Genomic DNA, 23,097 nt, shown 5'->3' with positions numbered 1-23,097 from the left:
AGTTTAGATTTCATCATAAATTTGAATTTCTTTCCAAGTTCATGGTGTATAAACATACCACAGATAAACATGCAGAGATACAAAACTCTGTCCTGAAGGCCTGGCAAAATTTCTGTCTGGACCAATAATACCTCCTTATAATCTTCTTGGCCCTCAGAGGCCTGCTCCTTAATTGCAGTTCAGCGTGTGCCAACAAACCTTTTCTGGGGAGGTGGTTTTGGAGGAATTACTTTCACTGAAACGCCTAAAAAGCTTATCAGTTATAAGCCACTATTAACCAGAAACACATCTTGTGATAGTTCCAGTAAGAAACTGAGTACCATTACCCCATGTGCTTGTGTTTACCTCCAGGCACAGATCTCACACATTGCCTGGCAAGCAAATACTAAATTATTGAATTTTCATGGACTAAACAAAATACAGCAACTATAACTATTTGCAAACAAGTTGCAATCACACCCCAGTAGCCTCTGATAGCCTAGTCATGAAGAATCAAGTTACTGATGTTTGATGGATTATAGAAAATGTGTTTTATACCTATAGAATAAGTCCAAAGTACTGCATAAACTAAGGTAGAAAAATTCCTTGGGTATGATGAGGCAAATTAAAAATTGAGAAAAAGGAGAACTTTCTTTTATTGGCTTAAGAGAGCACTTTTACAGCTAGATACTGAAAGCATTGTGCTGGTTCCTAATTATTCAGACACATATTTCTCTGAATAAAGTCCTCAGGAATTGTCTGGTCAAGACTACCCATTTAGTTCTTAAATTTTCACCATTTGTCCATAAAGTGCCTGTTCACTTCCCATGTTTAGTGTCTCCTACACAACATGAAAAAGTGGCATAAATGCACCCCAGCCCAGCATAGTATGCACTAAACAGCTACTTTTGTTATCATCTGAGGAAAAGACAGATTTTGGTAGGGAGTGGGTAGGAACAGGGCCCCTGCTCATAAACCAGAAGAACAAACAAGTGGTGTTGAGCAGTTTATCTACCTAATTCACTCTCATTATGAGAAACATGGCTCCACTTCAGTCCTTAAGAGTAACTGGTGGACTTTACAGCACACATACAACTGCACTGAAGTTGTCCTAAATGGCAAAATACAGGTCTCCATGTGGATGCTTCTATCCTTCCCCACTGTTTGCTAGAGTGGGGCCTGGCAGGCTGAAGTGTCTGTCAGGTCCGTATTGAAGCCCCCATGGTGCAGACAGGGAAGCTGGAAACTCTGATAGTGCACAGACTTCCCTCAAGGACTCTGCTTGCCTCCATCAGGTACCACAAAAAGCGTATCATTTCCCACGAGGTGAGGCTGCTGACAAGCTCATGAAGGAGGTTTACTATTTTGCTGACTTGAGCTCTTTTTTGGGTACCGGATCAAGAAGAAGGAATAAAAAGAGAATGCTCAGGGCCTAGAAAACAGAATACCTTGTTCACCCAACAGTGAGTCAGATTATAGATGGTATTATCTGATCACATCAGATGGAGTGAGTAATGGTTCTTAAGTCCAATAGTGAGTGGTAACCTACTTGAGAGTGTACCATGTGTGACTGATCCTAATTACTGTGCTCTGAACAAAAAGCAAGATTATGTTTCATACACAGACTAAGTTACCCACATATACTGAAATAGTAAATTCCCTTTAAACGGCAGTCAGAATGATTCTTTTCAAAGACAGAAAACACGAGATTTTTTAAGCAGCACAGAAATCCTATAAAGCTAACAGGAGTACTATCTCAATGATTCTGTATTTACTACAATGGAAAAAAATAGGCAAGAAGATCCCATGACATCCCATCCTTCTGTTGTTACTCTAAGTCACTGGTAGAAACTTGGCACCCCATTTCTGATGCAACTGCAACAAACTCAATTTTTCTTATTTTCTATTTTTTTTGTGTGTCTGTGAAGGAGCATAAAAATGCTTTTACCTCAGTGTTGCTCAAAGTTTTGGTTATGATTCAGTCATCTCAAAATATTGAAAATAATTGCAACATTATGTGCTGCCAGCATTTGCAGTACAAAACTCTGTGTCTTTCTCACACTTTATTTAAAAAAGAACATTTTGCACCTCAACAGCTAGTTGTGGTTTTGGATCATAAAGCGCTAAGAGTTTTGATCTGTTTTGATTCCCACTCCTTCTGTCTCATTTTTCTCATGGCTTAGAACAAAATATTAATGTGACTTATCTGTCATAAGTGATTTTCACATCCTCTACCTCCTATTTTGGTGTGTGATTAGACAAACACTGTAGTTATGTAAAATTATTTGTGGGGTTTTTTTATAATGGAAGATATGAATCACAGGTACTTTAAGCAAAAAAGACAACAATGTCAGGAGAAAAGTGAATTATAAATGAAAGCAACTTGTCTATATTATAATTAATAAATACTTTAAAACATGCTATTTCAATTTACTATTTATTAGTATTAAATATTGCAGCTGTCATCTCAAACACTGTAAAAGGAAGTAATAAATGAGAAAAAACCCTGAGTTTATGGACTGTCTTACGCAAAGTGAGTCCCAACTTTGATACCAAAACATTTGCAAGGACACTAATTATACTTGGAAAGCTGGAATTCAAAATTGTAAATATCAGTTCCAGGATGTTAATGTTTTCTGGTACAGTTGAGGAAATCCTAGGTAGTATGCTACTTTCAAAAAAGGCAATTATGTGTATATACTCCTGTAACTTTTCTCCAGAGCAACCTTCTATCTCACAGTAGTACTTTCTCACAAAAAAACCCTTAAAAATTCCCTAGAAAACAGAACAGTCAATCAGTACAGAAGTGATTTTGCTACAGAGGCATTTCCAAGAGTTGACCAGATTTTTCTTTCCTCCCTCAAATAGCAGACTGAAATATTTTACTAAGTGGATCCAGTTCAGTGCAAGCTTCATTCCACAAAAGTCATTTGCACTTGGGCTGAATACTGAATCAGTAGGACTTAAATATCTGCTTAAAATAGAAGTTGTGTTTCTGTGACTACTTAAATTAGGTAGGGATCATGCTGTTTCTGTGCTAAGAGAATACAGTGATTTTGTAATTTTATGCCTTTCTGCTTTTATCTTTGTGCATTTGAATTACAAACAGAAAATGTTGTTTTCCACACTCAATTAACACCTGCAGGTAGCAGAGTGAAAAGGAGAGAAGACTGCAAGCCACCTCACTACATTTGAAGATTAGTACACAGAATTGTACTAATTGAAGATTAGTACACAGAAAATAAGTTCTCTCCTTTCAGATACAATTTTGCACAAAATAAGTCTTAAAAGCAGAGCAATGAAATGAAACACTATCAGTCAGGAAATGCAATGCTTAAATGTGCTCTTAGGAGTTATTTCTCTCATTCTCCTCTCTCTCATATTCCCTCCCTCCCTTCCTTCTCCAAGAAGCCTTCTTGGGATTTATTTTCTCCATAGCAAAGAAAGACTCTTGTTGCTTCAAGTTGCTCACATCATGGCTTGTACTTGGGATTTCTCCCAGTAGTCCTAATCTATATGTCAGGATCTGCACATGACTGAAACAACACAGGGAAGACAGCGATTGTATCAGTAGGAAATCTTTCAAGATACTATTTTTTCAAGTTAAAAGAAATTATCTCACTATTGTATTTCAAGGTGTCCCCGGAGAAGGAAAATTATTGACATCTGACTCCATGGCTTTGGGATGCTGAATGCTCACTTTATTAAAACTTTATTTTAATAAATATTTTTAAATTTATATTACATTATACTATATTAAAGAGATAAATACTATACTACATCATACTTGCTTCTAACTTCTCTCCTAACTGAAAAACTCATGACTCTCTGCCCGAGAGTCCAGACCCACACATGTGGATCCAATTGGTCACCTTGGGTAAACAATCTCCAGAATACATTCCCAGTGGGGACAAACACAGGAGCAGCAAATGAGATAAGAATTGTTTTGATCTCTGTGCTTCTCCAGGAAAAAATCTGAGAGAGAGAATTATGTCCCTCTCTGTTCAGAGATTGTGAGTGCCACATCTCACCATTACAGGTTATCAGTTCTGAAAGTAGTTAAGTGGAGGAATGCACATCAAGTGATTGGTCTCAGAACACTAAGAGCTGGATAATGATGATGATAATAATATATTAATGTTAAATAAAGCATCTCAAAGTGGCCAGGAGTTTCCCTAAGAAGAATCAGTGGAAGCCTGTTGAGTGATCTACTGGAACTGGAATTTATCTTTTTATTTGTTACACTGTGTAGCAAAACCAAACTCCCAGCTCAGGGCATCCTTGGAGCGGACAAGGCAGGCAGGGGTAGCATTGGTGGTGTGGGATGGGGAAACATATGAGAGTGAAAGGTGGGGATTGAGTGGCCTCTGTGTGAGGAAGTTTAAAGGAGATATGGCATATTTTCTGCTTATGAAGCTGCTTCTCCTCCTTGTGACTTTTTCTTTTCCTTCATTTCTCTCCTTCTCAAAAGGAAGACACCCAGAGACCTTCCCTTTACTTCCATTTTTTCCAACATCACCATCTGTATATTTTTCTGTTCTTTCTTGATTGTCAAGGATGGGTCAGTCCTGTTTTGGAGGGATGGCAACCTAGGCCAGGACCAGGGCAGAAAGGCAGAGGAATCCTGCTGCAGATAAAAGGACTGATGTGACTGCTGCTGCTGTACTGGGGCCCTCTGGTACACACTGGCACTCCTTTACCCTCTCCCTAATCGCACAAAGGAAGTAACACCAGCATGGATGGTACATATAGGAGGCAGGAATGAACTGTTTGGCTGAAATGTCTAATCCCTCTCTCATCAGTCACAGGCAAAATAGCTGCTATCCCCTTCAGTCTGGCAGGTTTCCATTTTGCTAAGTGCACAACACTACTTCTGACTTAGTGGCTTTCCCTCATTGACTCAAGAAGCTGAGCCAAAGCCCCAACCTCAAATACCTGCAAGTTGCAGAGAAGTTTGTATCCCAAGCTGAACTGCAGAGCACAGAGGTGTCTCTAATAGTTTGGATAGGGTGTAGATGTGTTCTGAATTACTTCCTTATCCTTTGAAGCAGAAGGCCTGTTTGGCAGGATAAACAAGGAGAACCTACTCTTCAGAAAACTAGGAAGCAAATGACAACTAAGTTCTGCATAACGCATTGGCAGTTTCTGCTCTTCAGGTGTTAGAGTCCTCTCAGAAAGGTGACAAATACACATTTCCTTGTACAGCTCCAATGAATTGGATGAAATAAATTGCAAATAAGCCACGCTACTCAGGCATTATCTCCTATTGGTTCCCCAGGTGATTACATATTTCCTAAACTGCACCCCAAACTCATCGGGGATCCGCTTGCAAGAGAGGGGTGGAGTCAGGAGAAAATCAACACAGATTATCTATAAAAGCAAGGATCAATTGGAGACCAGATAGGTATTGCCAGAAAACTTAGCCTGCTATCATTAAAGAGATTTTTTAAATAAATTTTACACCAGAGGTCAGAAAACTTTGTCATGATTAATCTAATCCATAGTCTAAGACAAAAGGCCTGAAAAGAAGCCAGTTTCTATCCAAAAGGGGTTTGGGCTTTGAGAGGAAGGTGCCTATCTGGCTGCTATGATACAGCAGCTCTCATATCCTGTTCTGGGACTAGGTGGGCAACTGAAATCAACTGAAGGGAGAAACAGATTCCAGCCAGCAATCAGAAACTCACAGGCAGGGTGGAGATAGTGTACCGTGGAGGTACTGGGGCTGATATTTGGTCTAGCAGAAAACTCTCAGCTGTCTAGAAAATTCAGTAGTTAAAATGCACTGTTCTGAGAATAATTTAACTACTTCTTTTTGTCAGATTTGAGAGACCTTACAATAGCCCTGCTGTGGCATTCAGATGAAATAGGGTAGTGGGCACATTTCAAACAGACTTGAATAAATTCTGAGATAGAATAGTCAAGCAGGGTTCCCTTGGGAACTCAGTACTCCTCCCTTTCCAAATGCTTCATGCCCCTGAGGTTTGCATGGTCTCTTGGTGGCCAGGCCACCCAGGGCAGAGCTGCCTGGGATCCACTGGGTGCTGGGGTACAGGGCACTGCTGCAGCACAGCCTTGCTAGTGCTCTTGAATTTGCATTTTGCCCTGGCTGATAAAATGCTTAAAGTAAACTGAGAGATACCTTTGGGTGTGTTTGGCTCCTTGGAGTTACTCTGATTGGTGGGAAACCAGTGACTCTCGAGAGCAAAAACATAGGCAGGGAAGCTCTAGGCCAAATATCTCAATTTTCAAACACAAAGCAAATCAGCACATGAGGAATGATCACCCTGCTTTTCCATGAGCTGGGTTGCAGGAGCCCATGGCTCCCTGTAGGACACATGCTGAGCAGCAAGTGCAGTGCATGGTGAGCAGCTGAGGGCAGGGGCTATGCATAGAGGTGCAGGGCCCTCCCCACCTCTGATCCAGCACAGCACTCGAGCATGTGCTTACTCCACTGGAGAACACTCATCCAGAATTGCCCATCCACAACTGAACCCCAAAAGACTCAATGGCAGCTGAACCCAGTAAATCACAGAGACTCTTCCCAGTCATGTCAGTGGGATTTGTGTCAGGCAAAGCACATAGGACTTGGTAGCAGCTGTGTGAGAATGATCAGAATATAAAATAGAAAAGCAGATTTTATTTTGTATAGAACACTAGCATTGTCTGTGGCTCCCCTTTTTAGTATCCTCATATTTTGAATGCAGTAATGCTTGGGACTTTGGTAGTTCCCAAGCACAATGCCTCTTGGGAACTAATGATTTTATTCATGCATTGCATGAAAGGATTTATATGTAGATTTTCATGGGCACGACACACATGGAGAAATTTAAGATTAGGCAAAAGTTTTTCATCTGTATTTCAGACTGATAATTTTATACCTTGTAATCTGAAAAAGTTATGCAGTGTCTCTGTAGAAGGGTGGGAACAAGGCTCAAGGCACTTTTGAAATCGAAACCCATATTTTGATTTACAGCATAATTATTACAGGATTGCCAACAAAAACACTGAACACTAGGATTTTTGGTCCATATTCAAACTGCTACATCAGTTTTTGCAAGCACTGAATAACTAAAAAGGCTGCTCAGTGAATGAGTTGCCAGGTTTTCATACTTCTGAACAGTAGACCTTGAATAAGAAGCTGGAATAGGGAATTAAAAGACTAGGTTAACCCACTATGTTTGAAAATTTTCACTAATGGTTCTTAATGTTTCTGGGGGGGGGGGGGGGGGGGGTGGTAAAAGAAGGATATTATGCTCATACATTTCTTAAAAGCTTTCTTTTTCCCCTAGGACCAACCTAAAATCAACAAAGTAACACCAGGCCTAACACAATCAGGAAATCTGTGCCTCAGAGTGAAAAGCAGCCAACCTGTCCATCTTCTGCCCTATCCCAAAACCTCAATGTAAGTAAGCTTTGTAGTATAAGCTTTTGTAATGTAAGCTTTGCAATCCTAAGCAAGTTCTATGTAATGCCAAAACCAAAGCACAACAGCTTAAAACTGAAGTTGTCATAAAGCCATCACCTACACAGGATTTGATAAGTTATTCAATTGTTTGCTATACACCAAAGCTTTTGAATTTTGACTGGAAAATTATATGGAACATAAATTTTGGTAATCATCCTCAGCAGCACTTTTTATCATAGATAAAGAAATCTACCCTTTCAGTCATTCTCCATTGTTTGACAGGAGAGAACATGTATGGCATTTGGCATATTTGTGTTTCTGTAAAGAAGATTGGTTTTATTCTGGAACTAGAGTGAGCCATGCTGTTGATGTGCTTTTGTTCCCCATAATGCATATGTACATGTGTTCACTTCCAAATGTATGTACATGCTAAAACAAACAGCAGTAACATTCATTGAGAAATCCAGACTTAATACAGTGTTTAGTTTAGCTCAATAATGGGAAGAATATGTTAAACATCATTCCAAGCCTTAATGGAAAGCTTTCTGACAACGAGACATTAGCTCATGCTGTCCACGGTTGTCTTATGCCTATGAGTATAGTTTGTTATCACATGTGACTTTTGGAAAAAAACCCACATTATTGCTTAACAAGTTGCATTGCAGTAGTGTCCTGCACTGTTTTGATTTCTAGAAAGCTAATTAATTGAAAGAATCCACATGGTAAGAACTCATCATGGAAATCCCTCAGACTTTCTGGACATCTTTGAAGGAGGATGAGTGCCACATTCAGTAGTGTGATTTGTCTGAGATGAAAAACCAGCAGGGTCACACAAACATGGGACCCCACTGGGGAGCTCTGAACTATGAACCCAGTGGGGTGGACTGGTGAATGACAAGATTTTAGGATATCTGGCCACTCCATGGCTGGAGCTGTCCCTGGTAACTGTCTTCACCCGGCATCAGCTGCTGTGACCTACCCTACATCAGGTGCTAGAAAAGTCCAACAAGAGAAAAAAAAAGGAACAAAAAGCAAAGAATTGCTCAAGACTCTAGCCCACAAACTACTGACAGAGAATAAAACACTTCTCAGTTTTTACATTCTCCAAGAGCATCCATAAAGTTTTAGAGCTCTTCCACTTAAGAAAACATCCATCCAAGAATGGCAGTGGACTTTGATAATTCAGCTGCGAAGTTTCTGTAGCAGTTGATAAAAAGACTGTAGAACAACTCTGTTCTGCTCATTAGTAATTTCTTTAAACCTTTCAATAAATATCTTCTGGTGTTACATAATATAGATCATTTTTTAAAAGTATTGAGTTTTCAGTGTTTTAGAGCCCTTTATTACAACAGATGAAACAGTAATATAAGCTATTAAATATAGCTGCTAGACAGAAAAAAGCAACAGTTAAGCTAAGTATTACAAATTAGCACCCGCTACTTTTCATGAGTGGCAAAATTGCTTTGAGGAAAAAAACTGTCCTCAACAATTCACAGATATCAAGGAACAGAGAATTAAGAGGAAAACAAAAAGAGGTTGAAAGTTCTGGAAAATATTGTTATTTCCTCTTTTTCTTTTAATCTATTCCAGTGAATAGAGAAGAATTTCAGCAAAACATTGAGATCTGGATAGAAATATACCTCAAATAAAAAGGAAACAAAGCCCTCTGTCTGTAGCAAGAATACAGAAAATTTTCAGACTTGAGCATCAACTGGCAGATAAACCTGAAAGGCATTTGGGTCAAATAGAAGTCCTGAGCTGCTACCAAAATCAACAGTCTAATTGTCTCAGCTGAAACTGGGGCTTAGCTGTTGGGTTTCCTGTAACTAAACCTTACCACAAACAGCTCTGTGAAGTTTTTCCTCAAATAATAAAATAAGACAGAGCAAAATTAAGATAAATACAAGAGACAGTGAAGATGAGTATATAGTTCCCAACATAAGGAGGGGAGCAGATGTTAGAGAAAACTCATGAAGGTATCAAAATGGTTCTTGTCAGTTCTAAATGGCTGACATGACATTTCTTTAAAAATAAACAATCAAACATCTGAAAGTAATTGCTAGACTAAGGGATTTATTTTATTTAGGCAATAAAGTACTTTAAAAATGTACTTAGAATGTCTAGTCTGCTTCAAATTGCTTTGGTTTTCTACACAAGGTCGTGGTAGTCACTACCCACCCAAAAGTGGTATTTTAATAATATTTTAAAATTGAAAAACAACAGTTGAAACAAAGAAAGCAAAACGTTACCAGAATGCACAGCTTGACTTCAGACACTTTCTAATCTGATCAGGAAGCAAAAAAAAAAAAAAACTAAAAAAAAAAAAAAAAAAAAAAAAACTAAAAAAAAAAAACAACAAACCTGTGCTGAATTCAGAGGCACTGAGTCAGGTGATAAAATTAATAAAATTATACAATTTTATGTGGATTTGCTGAGGTCATATGTCAAAATCCAAAGCAAACCTAAGCAACTGAAAGTAATGTTTCAGTTTATAAGTTTATATAGTCTGATATTTTTTCTGTCTATCCTTTTTCCTGTAGAACTGCCTTTTGTGCCTCTCAGTGTATAAACTTCTTGAACATAGGCATCTCCTCTGTCCATAGTTTCCTCCTCATTTTCTCATGCTTTATGTACCTCCATTCAGTCCCTGCTTATCTGATAGTAAGAATTAGTTTACTGGTCTGCCTTTTCCTGACTTGGGGAGCTGGAAATACTGGAAGATTTTAGTGGAACCTAAACCTCAAATTACTCAAGTATTTATGGAAAGGTTACCTTACATTTCCAGGACCATTTATTTTAAATAGGAGTCAGTTGTTGGACTCCTTCACTCACTTATGAAAACCGAGCTTCAGACTCCTCACAGCAGCTTTGGATGGGAGGACATTAAAGGAGAATTACAAAAGAAAAATCTTTTCCAAACATAGCAGTATTATTCAATAGCTTAGAAATTTACTTCTCCTGTTGGTGAATGTGGTTTCTTTAACTAATCCAAGCATTATTGTAAATAAACCCAGTGGTTGCTTTTGTCTGTGTTCTGAAGAAAAGGGGCTTGTTTAGGGCTTTAGTAGTGATAATTGACACAAAAAACTCCAGTACAGAAGAACACATAAAAAGAACAGGATAAACTTGCCTCCATGAATCATTAGAACTGGGGATGTTGTATAGAATCCTCCTGCTCGCTGTTAGTAACCACGATGACAAGTTTATGATCTGAGGCTGTACAGAGCAGAGATCTGAGGAACCTGCTGCTCACTAAATTCTCTGCTTCTGAGCTCCCCTACGCCCCAGACCAACTCACATGAAAAGAACTTGAAGGCAGTAGGCAGCAGATTTTTATTTTGGTAACAGGAAGTTTGTGGAAGACTGAAACAATGTGCCTCTCTGATTTGAGAAACAGTTATACCAAACAATAAATGTTCTTATGGGTTTTGCATTATGCATAAATCCTCCTGTTTATATGCTAAAACATCTAGTTTATTAACAGCTAGCTCATTAACAGTCACATATAGAGCATACAGCTGCCATCATCACTTTGTCAATGTTTTCCACACATTTTCCATAGTTTTTACATTCAGGGAAAAGTAACACTAAGTGAAAACTCTTCTTTCAAAAGCCTTGTCAACATAATGTACCAATGAAATGATTCCTTGTGAACTCAGTTTCTTTTGGATACACCAATGTATTTTCTATGCAGAAGTCTCTCAGGAAATGGCTCGTTTTAAGACAGTTTTCTAGACCCTAAAATGTTCAGACACAACTCTATTAATGCCTTTGCCTTGTAAAATTCAATGAATGCTACTACAGTGTGAAATGAAATTTGAAATACAGTCAGAATAATTGCCCATCTAATACTAAGAGTTCAGCTAAACCATTTGTTATATAATTCAACCTTATATTTAATTTCAAAGGAATTTTATGTAGCTGTCTGGTTTATTTAAATAACTGGTTAGGCTGTCCTGTTTTAATTGGCAAAGTTATGCAAATAGCAATGAATATTATAGTTCACAGTAGTTTTCCTTAGGAATAAGAATGGTTGAGGTCTAAAGGCACCTCTAGAAGTCACCTTGTCCAGTCCCCCTGCTCAGGCAGGGACACCTAGGTCGCCCAGGACCATGTCCAGAAAACTTTTGAATTATTTCCTACTATGAGACTCCACAACCTCCCTGGCAATCAATGGTTTAGTCATCCTCAGTTTTTAGCCACCCTTAGTTTTTGATGGTTCAGTCACCCTCAGTTATCTACTCACTCTACTCACTCTCACAGTTTTTACTTTATACATCTGAAATGTCCTCTGCACTTGTTCTCTGCAACAGTCTAGCTCCTCATTTACAAAGTTGGATGAATGTTGAAGCACAAGGCTGAAATCGGGGATATTTCATTTAAGAAGGTGATGCAGTTCTTTGCTGCATGTATTTTGGACCATTTAGTCAGCAGTCACCTGTGTGTTCCTGTGTTAATGGAAGATGTGGAAAATGGAGTCAGATGTGCAGCAGCAAGGATTCGCAACACAGCTTGGGAATGTGAGCTATGCCAGCTGATGGCAAAGCTAAGACTTTGTATAGAATATTTTCTGCTTCGGGTGCAAACAGCATATTTCATGCTACTTTGCTTGCATTACAGCCATTTTTAAGCAATCCACAGAATGGAGACTAAGTATTTTGAACGTGCAAAAGGTCTGGTATGCGTTCAGGTCCCCCCTCCTGTGCAGTGTTTGTGAAGCTGTCCCTTGATAAATTACAAACTGAAAAGAAAGAAAAGGCAACAGCTTGTAGCCTCTGCTGACAGTATAAATAGAAATTTGAGTTTAGCAGACAAAGTTCACAGTTTGCAGTGAAAGGTCAGAAGGATTTCAAGCATTTTTGGTATTTTGTCTCTGCTGTCTGCTCAATATCAAGCAAATAAAACATCCCTGATAGACAGCTTCCAATTCTGTATACTTGACTTTCCTGCTCAGCCTGAAGGAACACGTAAAGTTCTGTCTTTGGCATTCTGCAATTACTTTAAGACACACCATCCTAACAAAGCTTTAACACGTACTCAATCCCAACTTTTGATGTGATGTTTGGTAAGCTAAAAGACTTACCCAGCTCAGGTAGGCCCAGTGGTCTGCAGTTTTTCTGCTAAAAAATTAGAATGATGAGGAAGAGTTATATAATATGTTAACTCTCAACAGGACATGTTTGTTTTTTCCCAACCATTGTACACACTAAAATACATCAAAGACTTTTATGAGAAATCTCCTACAATCTGCAGTTGAACCAATTGATTCTTGGAGGAGTCTGACTTTTTATTATTATATTATAATTTTTGCCTGCAGTGAGTTCATTCCCTCTTCTGGATATTATTAACATCTCTTTTAGGAAAGGCTTAGCTCTGGCCTCAAAAACACTGACAATGACATTTTTATTTCCCAAACTCAATTAAATATATACCAAGTGGAAATTGTTTTCCTGGAGGTATGTAACCTCAGAAATCTAAAGAAGAGTTATATTACTATGTATCTCAGATGTGACTACAACCACTGCTTTTTGTGAAATCACTACTTGCTGTATTCAGGACTGAATAAATGGAAATGAATGTGGAAAATGGAAATGCTGTGGAAATGAGAAAAAAAAAATCTTCTGTGTTAATCTTGTCTTTGGGTGCATCTCTCCTGGATTCAGAATTTTTAAAGATATCTTAGGTGTGTGATTGGGATTAAATAGTAAAAATAGGACAGACGGTGAGCCAGGTGTTGGCTGAATTTTTTTGCAAAGGGTATCCTTTTAATCTCCCAAGTAAGCTTTTTCTTTGTGTTCCTAACTTCACAACCTGTGGCATATCTCAGCATGATCATACATGAGGAGATTGTTGTGCACACTGTGAATGCCAAATACCCAAGCCCACTTTGTGTCTACAGGTGTTGAACATGCCTGGTGGGGTTTTCCCTGTTCCTCCCACAGGCATACTTGACAATGTCATGAGAGATCCATTTCCAATCTCAGATGCTCACATACTTTGCACACCTTGTCCTTCAGGCTTGGGCAGAATACCCATTCCAGTCATTGTGCAACTTATTCTTTCATACACATATTTTTATACCTTGAAATACAAATTTCTTTAGTTTTAAAACCTGATGTCCTTTGTACCTGGCTCAGAAGTTTCATTACCCGCATGAGTAACAGTGGTTGTGAAGAGCTGAAGATTTAAAGTCTTGCCAGACAGTCCTCTTTTGACTTTCCTCTCCTTTTGATTTTCTCTCCCCTCTGACTTTTTACCTAGATATGGACAATTTTTCTCTGAGATTCAGTAGTGCTGAATGGAGCAGAAAAGATGCCTAAATGTAGGTGTTTCCTCCTCCCACCATGGCCAGATGTGGAATACAAACGCCATTTCCCATTGTGATTAAACTCAACCAGGAATGGATTTGTCCCCTCAATGGAAGTTATAATACATAGGAAGTGCAGACACACTCAAACTTTGTTCTCTTTTCCCCCTTAATCTAAAATGGTTCAGATCAAAGGGCAGATGCTTACCCATTTTCTACTCACCAGCAGGAAAATCTGCAGATTTTGCTGTGCTCAGAGCAAAGCACATTCCAACATGATACATTTCCATCATAGCTATAAAACAAAGCCTTTTGACAAATGAGAGAGAGTCTAAAAAGTTAAACATGGTCTAAAGACAGGAAGGCAGAAATGACTAAAAGGAAAGGTATTTCTTAATGCTTAGTTTATATAATATTTGCCCTCACTAACACAAGGAATACAGTGCTTTTAATGAGCTCTCTGTAGGTGATCAAAGTACCTGAAAGAAAGGCAGACTCTCCTCATTCAAAGGCACAGGAAAACACCATGTCTTAAAATACGATTTTACCTTTACCAGAAAAAAATATCTTTCATTTATCACAACACTGAAGGCATTGTAACACAGCTGTTCTTCAGCCAACACGGCCTGCAGCACCTATATAAAGGACAGTTATGTGAGCATGTTTTTATTATTTTGCTTTTCTTCTTTGAAACACAAGAGGGTTAGATCTGTGTCTGTGCTGATTGGATAACTCACGCCACCTGCAGGGCAGCTTCGTACCGAGATGTATCTGCTCTCGAGGAGCACCCATGAAAACCCAATGCAGTTTCCATCCTGATCAAAAATTGCTCCAACAGACATTTGACCTGGCTGTAGCATCTATAAGAAACATTCGATCTTCAGATGCTACACCATTTGGCATTCAGTGTGCTTGATTTTATAAATATACTTTATAAATATTTTTAAAACGCCATTTTTATCGTGGTTACAGATAAGTTTACAAAGACATCTAATTCTTCTTTGTTATTGCCACAAATTAGTTATGGTGACTGTATCTGGAGTTAGAAAAATTATACAAGATAGCTTTTAAATGCCAAACCCATTCTGTCTAAAGACTGCAGTAGGGAGTCTAATAAACACCAAAGTTTACAAAGCTGCAATTGCTCATAAGAGCTGATCATCCCTGAACTGCCCTGTGCAGTGTTTGCATTAAGCCAAGATGAATCCCAGAGTGCAGCTTTAGTGCTAAAGAGGAAAATGTCTTGGATTATAGCTGTAGAAATAGTACCCTTTCCTTAGGACCAACACTATTGTCTTTACAGAACTGTGCAAGTATCAGCCTTCCCAGTGCTTTCAGAGGCTCATTTCTATCACCCATTTCAGCTCTCTTTTTGCTCATTAGCACTGCCTAGTCCTTAAGTCATAACAGGTCACCTCCAAAAGCAGGTCACAAGCTGAGCTGCTGAGCTTGAAAGTGGCACCACTGATGCTAGTAGGAGTCCTTCCCCCTCGAGCAAAGGGTTAATCCTCTGGGACAGCAGCCCCAGGCTGGCGCTGGGAGAGGGTGGAGGTGGAGGAGCCAGAAACTGCATAGGTGAAGACACAAGGACTGCAGCACTCCTTCCCCACCCAGCCAGAGGACTGGAAACAGCCTGTGGCAGGAGTCCAGTGCATGCCCAAGACATGGCCTACCCATGCATTTTACCCAAATCATGCCTTGCTTTTCTTGTCTTCCTTCAGCAAACCAGGCCTTTTATGGCATGACAAAGACTTACATGGTCTGGAATAGTTTTTTTCACTTACATGAAGAAAATTATTCCAGACCATACTACACTGTTTTCTCTTTTTTAATGTACTAATGTGCAGCAGGTCAGTGTGATTTTTGGTCAGTGCTTCTTTACTCTCTCACCTCCTACTCCCCAAGACTTCTGCAGTCTCAGTGTATACAATATTGGAAAGTTGGCAGTAAGGAGGGCTTCCTTCCTATCTGTCAGGAGATAAATTAGCTACAAACATAAAGTAGTAGTTCTGTTCAGTCATGATATCCCAATTTTACACATGGACACTGCCATTGATTCAGTGGAGGATTCTTTTAAATTGCACTACTCAGAGATGAGCATCAGGGCTTAAACTTCACTCTTCTCTCACAAAGTGCAGAATTATTGTAAAGTTTCCTTCCAGTAAGACCTTCTTGACAAATGTCTTTTCAGGAAACAACTCTTTTGCATCTCACAGCCTTGAAGAGAACCTGAAGAAATGTTTCTGCTCCTCAAGCAGACTTGTGGTCTCTGTGTGGCTTTATTTGAAGTTAGAGGTTCAGAGACACCTGTAAACAGTCACCTGCAGGGACTGGAAACTGTGGGAAACAATGCAGTGCATAAAAGAGCTTACTGCCACACTTAGAGTAAATTCATTGGAGAAAAGTGTAAGCCAGTACTTCTTAGTTTTCTTGGGGCAGCATGTTTTCCTAGGACATGGGAACTGTATTTCACAATTATCATTTTCTAACCCACTCCCCTCCAGCACAGTTGGAAGAGAGAATATTGGATGAGAATAGTAAACATTCAGCATGTGCCTGTTTCACCATTCTGAATCAGAGCACCAGCCCCACATTCAGAGATAGCATCTGTGGGAGGCTGTCTTTCATCTGCAGTAAAAAGCATTGGCTTTTCTGCACACTAACATTTCAACTCATTTACAATGTGCATTCTTTGGCAGCACACAGCTGAACAAGATCATAGAAATGTATTTTAAAATGTGGTAACATTCAAATTGGGTTTTCTTTGAGAAGCGTCTGTGTTAAAATGACAATTACACTGTTGCATTTCTTCGCAAAACAATTCAATTTAGGGTTATTATTTTCAGTCAGTGAGGCATCATCACCAAGAGTGAACAAGGCTGAACTATGAAAAAGTTTAAAGTATCTTAGTAATGAGTTTAATATATTTGGAAGTCCTGGATCCTCACATGCTTTTTTTGCACCAATTTTCTGTGCTTGGACAAAGATCAAACATAGTTGTGTAGCTGGCACACAAATATGCATGATCCTTTTGGTGAAATTATAAAAAAGACTAACATCTAACTTGTCCATGTCATGTTATTTGGCAAAATAATGATGTAATTAAATGGGTTTTAGTACCAAAAACATATGTATCCATTTACTTTTAAACTTTTTTCCTCCTCAATTTACCAAATAACGCTTTTGTTAGAGAATAAAATTCAATGAGCTTCACATGTAACTGGTGGAATTCTTCATCACAATGGGAAGAGAAGCTTCAGCACACAGATAATGCAGCAGATTTATAGATCTGATTGCAGCACTGACCCTTGGCCTGCAGAGCTCCCAAGCAGGCCAATGAGGCATAGCCTTTTCCACAGGTAGGAAGTGGGTCTGCTGGTGGCATCAGCTAACCCATGGTGAAGGATATGAGTAGAACATTTACAGCCCTACTTCCAGCTAAACCAAGAAATCTTTGGAGTATGATATGTTGATTTCATGAGTGTTTAAAGAAAATTTCTGCAGGCAGTGGGATCCACATGTGTGTTTTCTTGGGAGTTCCTTGTAAAACAATAGTCAAGTCTGAACATAAGTGTGTATTTTTTATGTGAAAGGTTTTCATTACAGGTTCTTTCCTCATTCTTCTACTGCCTGTAGGCCTGTACACCAACAGAGACATCTAAAATCTGGTTTCATTTAATTAAATGGGATCTTTGTCACCAGTTGAAAAAAAAATCTGATATATGAAATAATGTCTGTTCGCATTACATTTCCAGCCCAATTTCCAAGATTTTGGGATAGTTTTGAATAGATTAAAAGAATGATAAGAAAAACATTCCCTTAAAAGAAAATAATTAAATACAAGCAACACTCCCACTTATGTTCCAATTCTTCCATCTTTGGAAAATTTTCTTTTAGCTCAGAGGGGCTAGGCCAGTGAAGCTGTTCATCTGGGGCATCCCATTAAATGTCATAACTAGCAGCATAAGTTGCAGTAAAATGGACTCAGTAACAATCACTGTTGTCCACTTCAAACCAGACACATTAACCACTCTGATAATTTCTGCAGCAGAATACCAATATCAATAAATTAGATGCATGCCAAATTTGGGACTCAGTGATATTGGTTCTTCTCCTTATAAATGGGAGTTACCTCCACTGCAGTCAAAATGCTTCTATAACTGAGAACAGAATCTGGGCCTGTAGTAGATACCTGTTTATTTAGCTGCACAATAGCTGCCAAGGTTTGGGTATTTTTAAGTTAATACAAACCAGAATGATTCTAATTTTATTGCCTGAAAATGGTAATGTCATAGATCTAAACTGACATTTTTCCCTTGCCAAAATATTTTGCACTGGCACTTACTGTTGGAAAGACTAATTTTTTTCTACTGCCAAGAACTGATTAAAAGTTAGCCAAATTATTCAGTCCTTAATTGAACAAAATTCTCATTGTAGTTTTGCTTGATTAGGAAAAACAGGCTGCAGTCTACTGCATGGATAATTGTCTGGGTACGTACAAGATGAGATTAATTTTAAAATATTTAACAACTAGCAAATTTTATACAGGTTACAGTTCTCATTGAAATTAATGGGGTTATCTACATATGCCAAACTGCCTGTCTGTACAAGTGACCAGTACTCCAACTCCTGAGTTTCACAAGCTTCTAATGTTGCTAATTGTTACATGGAAGTAATTAATGGAATTACTTGAGAAAAATCTATTCCAGATCATGAAGTGGCCCAAATTACTGAACTCTAGGAAATATACTTTTTACTTTACAAAATAGATATTCACCAGTATAATCAATGCACAGGAACTGGTGTGACACAACTTTCTCAAAGTTACAGTCTCTACTGCATGTTGTTTTCCATCATGCCTGTTCAGATTTCTGCATTTTATCTGTGTCATAGATCCTCCCAAAGAGAATTACTAGACCTTCATAGTCAGGAGGTTTCATAAAGTATTAAACTTCAGCAATCATTTTTTGCCTGAGGCAGACAAGGGAAAATTAGCCAGGAAATTCTTCAACAATATTGCGTTAATAATTCTGCATTTATAAATGAAAAATAAGTAGGCTTGTCTTCTCTTCCATAACAGTTATCACTGGGTTATGAATGCCACAGCAGTGTTGAATGGTCACAAAACATTGATGACTGCAAGTGCAGGAAAACACAAATCTCTCCCCTTCCTCTGGATAACTTGTCATTGCTTAGTCATCTGAACACTTCATTTCAAGTGTCACATTTAATCAAGATGAGGACTTCATTTCAAGCCAAAGACATAACGGCATGTAATCTTTATTACAGTACCCAAAAAAGTAAATGATTTTCAATAGACCACTGTTAAGAGACTGATGTGGGGATTAAATATTAAGCACAAGAAAGGATAAAACAAAAGGATTGAACAAGATATAGCTATTAGTCATAAAGAGAGAGAAGTAAGAAGGAATTCAGGAAGACAAGAAGCAGGAGTAGAATTTAGCAGCGGTTCTCAAGGATGATTTATGAGATTTGTACACATATTAGGAGATAATCCAGTCTAGAAGCTGAATAGGCAAAAACCCCAAAACTGAAAAAAAAATATACCAAACTGAGGGGTTTTTGCAATTTCTTAGTGATTTTGATTACTGGTACTGCCTTTTAGGTTGAAAAGGAGGGTGATAATTTATTTCTATAGATACTATTCAAAATGAATCCATTTAAAGGCAATAACATTGTAATGTGGCAGCAGTTTGTACATTCTGCTCTCTGTTTCTTAAGAGATGAAAACTCTTTGCAAGTTTGCTTTACTTCCCCTCCTGCATTACTCTGTACTGCATCCCCTCTCTGCAGCACAGGTTACTTTCAAAAACCTATACTGAGAACAGTATCTAATGAAAGAGCAAACATGGATGCCATATACTCCCAGAGATTATAAAATCTTTTTGATTTTTGTCCAGTACAATCACTGCTGATTTATTATTAAAGCTTAAATCAGTGACGATGGAAGAAATTGGATTACCTCCCAGTTCCAAGCAGAGAGCTGTTAAATCTCTGGTATGTCAGTTAATTTCTTCACACATTCTCCTCCTATCCAGACCCAGCTCTCCTCCAGATGTTTCTTCCTTTGCCTATCATGAAGCTGCTGTGCTCTGGGGTCCCTCTGGGGTCCCTGGGGTCAGTGTGAAATAGTTATGTCAGCACAAGCTACTCATATAGATGCAGAAATACCAGCAAAGCTGACTTGGGGTTTTGATTTTTTTATTTGAATTCTCACTGATTGTTTCATTTGTGTGCATATGCTCAGATGTGCATGCTTGGGCTGTCCCAGCACTCTCCCAGCACCTTGCTCAGGGCTACTGGTTTGGCTGCTTTTCAGCTGCAAGTACCTTGTCATTTAGTGTTGTTTCAGCAGCAGAGTGCTCCTGCTCTAAACACAGCCCAAATTGCACCCCATATCCAGTGCTGGCACTTGTCCAAGTGTCTCACAAAGCTGCAAACACACCTTTGGAAACACTAGCCTTTGGGTGACTTTACTAATAAACTGTGAGTACAGTCCTCTAAGGAGCTCATTCCTGCAGGATCTAATCAGCCTTCCTCAGGATCTAATCAACTATTTAATTTATTGAGAAATTTGTGACAATTTTCAGGCAATACTGTTCAAACCAAAGAAAAACCCTCCCACTCCTATCTTGTGGGCTATAATTATATACTCCAGAATATCTCTTTCATTAGCATAGTTACCACAAAGCAGATCAGAAGTATTTCTGTCAAGAACACATGATTTCTGTTAACATTTGAAAATCTGAGCATGTTTCTTGACTAAGTGCAAAATTAACTTGGAATTAATGTAGGTGCCCCATCTCAGAGTGAAAAAACCCACACAAATGAAAATATTTTTAAGCATTGCTGATAGCCATCCTGCTGGTATGAAACACAACTCCATTTTGCTTGCTAGAGAAATACCAGCCTAGTGGAGTTATTTTTTAACGTGATTGAGCCACAGCCTGTAGGTAGCCATAAACCTTTGGTTCTGATGTTCAGCAATGAGAATCTGGTGGACAAAGTTTAGAAGGAAGGATATGGCGTAATTTAAGTGCATTGCTTTTGTGGAATTAGTCATTGTTGATCTAACTGCATCATCCTGGGAATATCTAGCACATGCCTTAACTACGCCATTGCACAGATACAAGAATAATTTTTACAAATACTTAACCGCTTTTAAAAAGTCTAGATTTTAAACAAAAAAAAAGGAGGATGGGGCAGGGAACAAAGGCCTTAGCTGATTGACAGTACAGATATAGAACATTTCAGATCCTAATCCATGAGGGAATGTTTGCATCTGGCTCCATAACGGAGTTCACATGCCTGAATTAGATGCCAGCACTCTATGCATGTGTGTAAATGGAGTTAAGTGCCTTGGAGGGGGATTCACAAAAGCCACTGTTTGGAGAGTTGCCTAAGCCAGCCAAATAGTGAAGGCTGAAGACTGCAGTTCATCCTAAGTCCTAGCTCTCTCCTGGTTTTAAGTGCCTTCTGGTGAATGAAGTACACAGGCACAAGTCCCTCCTCTCTCAGCTCATAGCTCACAATCCTCTTTAGAAAGCAGGTGCCAAATTTTTCTTTCAAACTCCAAGCAACCATCATCAGCTCAAGCACAGTCTTACTTGGGCTGAGGAGCATTGGTCTAATTCTCCCTTTGGCAAAAGGCACTTCTGAGGTTTGCATTCCCTCCCTCCTGGGCATGCCTGAGCCAGCAGGCTACAGGCATCAGCTCCCAAGAGGTCGGTAAGATTTGGCACAGGTCACAGCAGACTCAAGAAACCATAGGGAGGAGGGAAACCAATGAGAGATTTTGTCTGAAAACCTGGGAAGTGTCCACAGGTAAACGGAGCCTTAAGTCCACACCCAGCACTAAGAAAGATTTGTGCACTGGGACCAAGGTGCCTTTGAGGAGGATTTCAGTGGTCTAACAGCTCAGGCATCAGCTTCTCAGGCCCTGATAAGGGGTTTGGATTTCAGTTGTGGATTGAAGTGCTTTAATTTCCTCCACCAATCCTACATTCTCCTGTGCTTCCAGCCCCAGCTCTACCTTGTAGTGCTGCAGGATGGTGAAGCGAGGCTGGTGTTTACCCTTGACCCAGTTGAGCTGCAAGTTTGTTAGTCTATCCCTTCATCCTGGCTGCAGTACAGATGAAACGCACGTGCTGGCTCCTGCTGGCTCCCAGTGCAGATATTTTATAACTATTAGTCCCCAGAGCTGAGCACTGACCAGCTTTCCAGACTGTGCCTTTGCTAGTCTCAGTCATCATGGGTCCAAATGGCTGCACTGAACATTTCAGATTGTTCTCCTTGAGTAGAGTTGAGAGACTTGAGTGACTGATAGTATTTGCTCCTCAGGGCTTGACTTTGCTTTCTTTTGGCCTCATTTGGGTTGTTCCAAGGTGTCAGATGTAGTAATTTCAAGTTCTTTAAACCATAGCACATTGGATTGCATATAGGAAATTAATTCCATCCCCTGGCATTTTTGGAGTTCAAATGACTGTATATTTTCATGGATCCAGGATAAGCGTGTGTGAGTGGAATGGGGAGGGTCTTTGTGTGTGTGTGTGTGCACATGCTTCAGAAGGTTTTTTTTTCTTTTCTGTGCTTTTGAGAGGCATGGCAAACTCTTGCTGTAAGTGTTCACTGAATCAAACCTTCAGGGAGTATTTCACAACTCAGGCTGAAAATTTTTTTGGTTGTGTCCTGCTACCCTTATTTCTGCACTTGCAGAGTGGGAAGTGGATGGTACCTGTGTAGGCCTTTAAATGTAACACTAACAAATAACAGTGACTTCAAGTTTTTTCTTTCTGCCCCTACACTGATGTGTGCTTTTGTGCTGAAGCAGACTTGAGTAAGATCTATTTCTTACGTGCTACACAAGAGGAAAAGACAGAAGGTCTTTAGAAACAGATCTGTTCCTGCATGACACAGGGATGTGTGTGTGCAGTTCAGCCATGACGGTAGCATAGAGGAGTTTTCAGTCATTTTCAGCCGTGTTTTTTACGCAAGTGCCAGATGATGAAGGGACCTACACTGGCACATTGGTAGATCTACTGCCACCATCTAGCAACTTCTACCTTCATGTCTGCCCACAGGTGTGACTCAGAGCACAGAGGGTCTTTCATGAAAATTACAAGCCCGGTTTTGAAACCATTTTAACCAAGTGAGTGTTCAGTTGTAGTTATTGTCATCTTAGTCTTTATCAAGAAAAGTAGCATAAAAGTAAAATAATTTATCCATTTAGGAAATATGTTTGTGAGCTAAGACCTGCTTGAATTTTGGGAGTGGAGTGTCAGGTCATGATTAGCACATCCTAACAAATATGATGATACCTGCAATATTTGACAATAAAATAGGAAATTAATTACTGCTAAATAATTTAAAAGCATGCTCCTGATTT

General features: G+C 39.1%; 1 protein-coding gene across 1 annotated transcript in view; it reads left to right on the top strand.

The window, feature by feature from the left end:
• The window catches only part of COL8A1 (collagen type VIII alpha 1 chain), a 71,271-nt gene that overhangs the window by 31,802 nt on the left and 16,372 nt on the right, over positions 1-23,097 (top strand). Inside the window, exon 2 of the mRNA XM_054269715.1 lies at positions 7,269-7,381. The gene's annotated coding sequence lies outside the window, so the exon portion shown is untranslated. The remainder of the gene's footprint in view (positions 1-7,268; positions 7,382-23,097) is intronic.

Source organism: Melozone crissalis, unplaced genomic scaffold (genome assembly GCF_028551555.1).
Source record: "Melozone crissalis strain CALT ecotype California unplaced genomic scaffold, PUWL_Pcris_2 ptg000008l_1, whole genome shotgun sequence".
In the NCBI taxonomy this organism is placed as follows: domain Eukaryota; kingdom Metazoa; phylum Chordata; class Aves; order Passeriformes; family Passerellidae; genus Melozone; species Melozone crissalis.
This window is presented reverse-complemented; position numbering and strand designations above follow the sequence as displayed.